Raw genomic sequence first — 6,273 nt, forward strand, 5'->3', positions numbered from 1 at the left:
GAGCATACGGAGCAGGCAATGAGTGTCCTCTGCTTTTTTTATTTCGTCTTTTTTTTTTTGCTTTTTGCAGCCGAAGAGGGGAGACCACTGGTTAGTTGCAGGCGTTTGTCATTTACGAATCAGTAGGACACATATTGAAGAAAGCTGCCCCAGGTTGAGAGCAGCCGATAGTCTATCCTTGTTCTGGGCATCCTCCTTATTGCTGGCGACATATTTAAAGGGAACGGTCTGAAACGGGATAGTCATATGTGCAAAGCCACTCGAAGTCTGTGGGTGCTAAGAACGAAATTTCGCCATGGTACAACGAGAGATATTAAATTAACAGCATGTAAAACCTTAGTTCGCCCTTAAAGTATGCATCTGCAGCCTCGAATCACTACACATGCACGATATCCGAAGAAATAGCGAAAGTACAGAGATCTGCTGCCCTATAATCTTGTCTAAGTTTCGAAGCACTTCTTCGGTTACATGTCTGTTGCAAGAACTAAATTTAGGTTCACTTGCACGTAGGCGAAAAGTAAATAAACTGAAACTGCTCTTTCTCCTATACATTGGTCAGTTGATTACAAATAATAATCCACTGTTAAAATTTGTTCACATTCGACGGGAATAAATAATCAAAAATGTCATTTACTTATTTTTTAATTCATTTGCCAAAATGTTTAATACTTGACATCTATTATTATTTCACAAAGGGCTGGGGGATTAACAAGTACAGCATGTTTAGTCACTATGTGTCAGAGCGGATAAAACCGGGTCTAGGACTTTTCGGTAAAGGACATTTCGGTACAGGACCTTTCGGTACGGACATTTCGGTACACGGACATTTCGGTACATGGACCTTTCGGTACACGGACCTTTCGGTACGCGGACCTTTCGGTACACGGACATTTCGGTGCACGGCCACAACGCTGGAAGGTGGTCTTCGGCTTCTTAGTCATAAAACGGTGACTGTTTCTTTTTTTCTTTTCGAGGACCTAAAATTGCGAGTACCTAGACTATGCATTAATCATGCAATGCGTTGTTTCAGTATGTCATCCAAGGGAAATACTCGAACCATCCCATGCACAATACATGTCTTTAGATGGTCGCCGCGAAAAGTATAATTTCCAGGCATTGCCTCTGCAGGGAGTGGCAGCCATAAGGCCGAAAAATCGAATCCTCGAACAAACCGAAAGTCCAAATTCAAGGCTAAGGTTAGGTTAAATTTTCTTTATATGGTTAGTTCAAAAAGAGTGTTTACAGTTTACACGCGCTTGGACGGACATTATGTTGAAATCTTGTGCGAAAAAATTTAACAATGTCTCTTCGGCCTTCAGATAGGTCGGTGTTTTGATTTTTCGGCCCTTCGTCTGTTGGCCATTTTAATCTTTTGGCCTTTCGTGTTTTGACCTTTTGATGGGTTTCCCTCTGCAGGACACACACAAAAAAAAGCTCAAGAATGGTAGTAAATGTGGTGACGGGAGTGTAGATGTTCCCCTAAAATTGCCTGTATCGGCATACTGCAATCATCGCAAAGTAGCCTTTCTGCAGTGCCTTACCGGTGGCAACCAGAAGGGCGTAGGAAAGAATGACCCCGGAGAAAACGTTCCCGGAAAAAAGTGCCCCCGGTATAGCAGGCGGGCATTTTTATCTGGCTTATTTTGTCCTACTCTCTTTCACAGAAGACATCCCAGATGCCCGTTGTTAATGTAGGTCGTCAAAAATGTTATGTTCGTAAAAAAGGAAATGAAGAGGTTGCCGGACTTTTCAGCAAACGTATTTTCGTTGAAAGCGGTTAAAAAAGAAAAAAAGAAAGAAAGAATGGTCATGGTAATTTTAATTTACAGTGAACAACGGAAAGGAACAACGGACTGATGTTTCCGTACGTGCAAAACCTTGTAATGCCCTTCGTTATACAGGGTGTCTTTTTTTATACAGATTTTTTATGAAAAATCTATAAGAGTCCCAGATATGCCGTTTGGGTGACAATAGCCGGCAAAGAATATCTGCCGTCCCAGAGATGTTAGAAGTGAAAACAGGACGGCTGTAGCTCATACATTTTTAATAAAAAATCTGTATTGAGAACAAAACACGTTGTCATAACCAATAAGCCGAAGACCATATTCCAGCGGTATGGCCGTGTACCGAAATGTCCTTGTACCGAAAGGTCCGTGTACCGAAACGTCCCTGTACCGAAAGGTCCCTGTACCGAAAGGTCCGTGTACCGAGAGGTCCGTATACCGAAATGTCCGTACCGAAAGCTCCTGTACCGAAATGTCTCGTACCGAAAGGTCCGTATCCCGATAAAACCTATTCGGTTGTCCAACGGGTTAACGGTGAACAACCCTGACCCTTGTACTGCTTTTTGGACACTAAAAAGTGGGTTAGCATGAGGAATGTGTTTACGGGGAAGCAGATTACACAAAGTTAAATGTTCCTTAGGATAACTGCACTTAGAACTGCAGCTTTTTTTTTTTCCTTGTCTTTTTTCTTTCTTTTTTTTTGTCATTTTCGCTCCAAGTGAACCAATAAAAAAAATCTATCAAACGACCGCTGCCGTTTCGATCAAACGGCGTTCGATCAAGTGGCTTTCGACCAAATGTCCTGCGTTCGACCAAACGGCTTTCGACCAAACGGCGTTCGATCAAATGTCCCGGAACCGCCAGAAATGCCTTTTAGTATTTTTCGCAGTAACTGGAACATTCATTCTCCTTATTGATATTTTCTCATTGTTAGTATTTGTTCATATGCTCCACCTTATCAAAACTAGGAGTGGCATGAGAAAAAAAATCATGTAGTTTATATATATATATACACGTGTGGTGTAAGGTACGCTTAATATGCGCGTAAACCGTGAACTTGAAGTAGATCTGTCCTACATGTGTTACTGGAAAAAGGGCATGAGGAATATACAGGGTTTCAAAAAACGTGTTATTCGGACTTTGTAAAAAAACGGGGCGACGGAAAAATACGGGGTAAACGGCATTTGTGTGGCAACTGAATTTGCCATCTTTCAAAAATATTTTCATTTGATTTTAATTAAAATAAATTGAATTTCTTTAATTGAATTCCAAAATTTCCCAAGTCAACCTAACGTTTTTTTTTTACAGAATTAGAGAGCCCGTAGCGAACTTAGTCAGATCCACTAAGAAATCCGCTCGATATTGCAAATGGAACTGCCCAAAAAAAGTCCCGAAATTGAGGCTTCAAAGTTTCGGGTATTCAACGGCGCACCAAATCAGACGCAAAGATTCGTGGAGAGGAGGACATGCTCCTGCCCCCATGAAACATAAAATGTCCAAAAAACACAGGGCGGGAAAAAAGAGGCGGAATCATTTTTGTTTGTCGCTTATCAACGTATGGTGGAATGTCACCTGCCTTGTTATCTGCGCGTCTTGTGCTGCACGCCGGTCCGGCGATAAACTGTTCTAGCTTCATGGGGGCAGGAGCATGTCCTGCCCTCCGCGCATTTTTCCGACTGATTTGGTGCGCTGTTGAATCCCGAAACTCTGAAGCCTCAACTTCGGGACTTTTTTTGGGCAGTTCCATTTGCAATATCGAGCGGATTTCTTGGTGGATCCGACTAAGTTCGCTACGGGTTCTCAAATTCTGTATAAAAAAAAACGTTAGGTTGAATTGGGAAATTTTGGAGTTCAATTAAAGAAATTCAATTTATTTGAATTAAAATCCAATTAAAATATTTTTGAAAGATGGCAAATTCAGTTGCCACACAAGTGCCCTTTACCCCGTATTTTTCCGTCGCCCCGTTCTTTTATAAAGTCCGAATGACACGTTTTTTGAAACACCCTGTATACAGGGTGTCCCAGAAAACGTGTCATTGAATTATAATAAAAAAAACTACACCACCTAGAGTCATGCGGTCAATGGCATTTGTTCTTACTGGGTTTTTGCCACCTCCTCATGTGAATGTCGTATAACGTAAGTTTAATTATGTAAATTTTTGCGAGCTTAAGTCGGAAATTTGCCTAGTAAAGGTCACTTTTTTACCCCACCAATGTGAAGAGCGTGTCTAATTTAGTCAAATTAATGATAATTGACAGGGATATTCAGAAGCTATCCTATCGGAAAAAATAGCCGAACATCATGCTCTACGGAGGTCGCACAGGATAGCGCACGATGAATTTTTCAGCGTGATCTTTGTCAGTCCGACGAAAGGAGGTTGGAAACCCAGCCCTCCCCGACATCGCAGAAAGAGATAAAACAGGCACGGCTTATCACGTCCGACTTTCGCTGGGATAATACTTTCCCTCTCCCAATTTTAGGAACTGTTACTTTTTCTACTATCACTCTGTGGGCTGGCTTCGGAACCTCCTTTCGTCGCACTGAGAGCGATTGCGCTCAAAAAGTCATCGCGCGCTATGGTCGGGTGCTCCGAAAAGCATGATATTCGGCTATTTTTTCCGATGGGATAGCTCGTGAATATCACTGTGAATTATTATGAATTTGAGTGAATTCGGCACGCTGTTCACATTGGTGGGGTAAAAAAGTAACCTTTACTTGGCAAATTTCTGAGTTCAGTTCGCAAATATTTACATAATTAAACTTGGAGTACATTACATTCACATTAGGAGGTGGCAAAAACCTAATAAGAACAAATGCCGTTGACCGTATGATTCTAGGTGGCGTAGTTTTTTTATTATAATATTATAATTCAATGACACGTTTTCTGGGACACCCTGTATAGTAGAGTATACAAAATTTGCCTAACGCACGTTGCTTTGTGGAGCAACGTTACGGATGCCGGTGTGGAAACACATATTTCGCCTTTTTATGGTTTAAAAGAGCAACGAGGCTAGAAACCCTGTCTCATATGTCAAGGAATCACCATGGCAAATATTTTCGCTGTGTGGTGTATTGACACTGCGCAATCAAATTTACAAAAACAGGCCGAGAACGCAGCCGCGATCCTTTCTTCTCAGCTCACGCGCTGCTCCGGTCTACGTCACGAGTCACATTCTAGGGGAATACTATACGTCACAACATCCCGTCTTTCCAAGAGTTGAGGACTTTTTGAAAGGAACAGAGGCCCGTCGTTCGTTTGGAGGAGCTCATCGCAGCATACGACGCGGCAAGGAAAAAAAAAATTAAATAAATCGGAGGTCACTCGAGTGCAGGGATCCGCCAGACTTTCTCTTTGTCTTGTTAGAGAAGGTATTATTGGTTGAGGAAAATTTTTTCCATAAAATCTGGGAGATCACCTGCGGCATCTGAACCCATGGTCCGCGTGGCCTAATGGATAAGGCGTCTGACTTCGGATCAGAAGATTGCAGGTTCGAGTCCTGTCGCGGACGAATAGTTTTTTTTAAAATCTTCGTTCGACATGGGAATTTAGGTCTCATCAAGTCTTTCTTTTTATCTTTCTCTTCTTTTCTTCTTTTGGCGTGAAACCGGCGAACGTGAGGGAAAAGTTAAACAAGGTTAGCAGCCGGGTAGGTTGCGCTACATTGGTAAAAGCTACAAAATTTCCATGTGCCGGGACTATAAAAAATGACCAAGGGCAAGGCAAGGAAGCACACGCACTGAACTGCAAACTGAAAGTTCAAAAACAAAAACATGATCTAGAAACCCTTCTTCTCGTTCCGGCCCGCTCACATGTTCAAGTGGAGTTTTACCTGTACCTGTACCTGACAAAATATTGCCTATATTTCCTGAGAAGTGTATCGAGGGCTTGCCAACAAAAACATCGACTTCCTAACCTTTCGATTTCTATGGAGTCTTTACAAAAGGAGGAGGATTCACCTTCGTTTCCCTCTCCCAAAATTACTGACATAGGTAAGATTTCAGTGGGTCTGAACCAGTTTGAACCGTCGGACTCCGGCCACCTTCCCCTAGCTGTACGGCGAAAGATTCAGGAGCCATCACCCTTGTTATGTAATAATAATGGCCTTCGTAGTGTCGCTTTGCCTCGGAATATAAAATAGCATCACATTGCGACTCGTCGAAAAAATTGCAGATTTTGGCAACCTCAAACTTACCGCCAATTTGTGTCGTAGAAAATGAAAACCAGATAACGCCACAATCGTTCCGCCAACGCAACGTTGTACTTACCCGTTGTACCCTAGTGGTTGTACCTGGATTGTACCACTCCGCGTATTAAGTTAGCTGTTGCCATTTATTACTGTTAACACATAATTACACTTTAACTTCTTTTCAGATTTTCAATCTCATACACCAACCAATTTCGATATATGTTTTAATTATAGTTTTGGGTAGACTTTATATGTAACTACTATCCACAGCGTAGTTAATTGTCATACTGTGAGATTAGGA

The 6,273-nt window shown here is 42.0% G+C and overlaps 1 non-coding gene across 1 annotated transcript; it reads left to right on the forward strand.

Moving 5' to 3' along the window:
- The first annotated feature begins 5,221 nt into the window (after positions 1–5,221).
- On the forward strand, positions 5,222–5,294 carry Trnar-ucg (transfer RNA arginine (anticodon UCG)). Its single transcript has one exon. It is a non-coding gene; the product is annotated as a tRNA-Arg (tRNA).
- Positions 5,295–6,273: the final 979 nt, after the last annotated feature.

The sequence above is a fragment of the Ornithodoros turicata genome, chromosome 4 (assembly GCF_037126465.1).
Source record: "Ornithodoros turicata isolate Travis chromosome 4, ASM3712646v1, whole genome shotgun sequence".
In the NCBI taxonomy this organism is placed as follows: Eukaryota; Metazoa; Arthropoda; class Arachnida; order Ixodida; family Argasidae; genus Ornithodoros; species Ornithodoros turicata.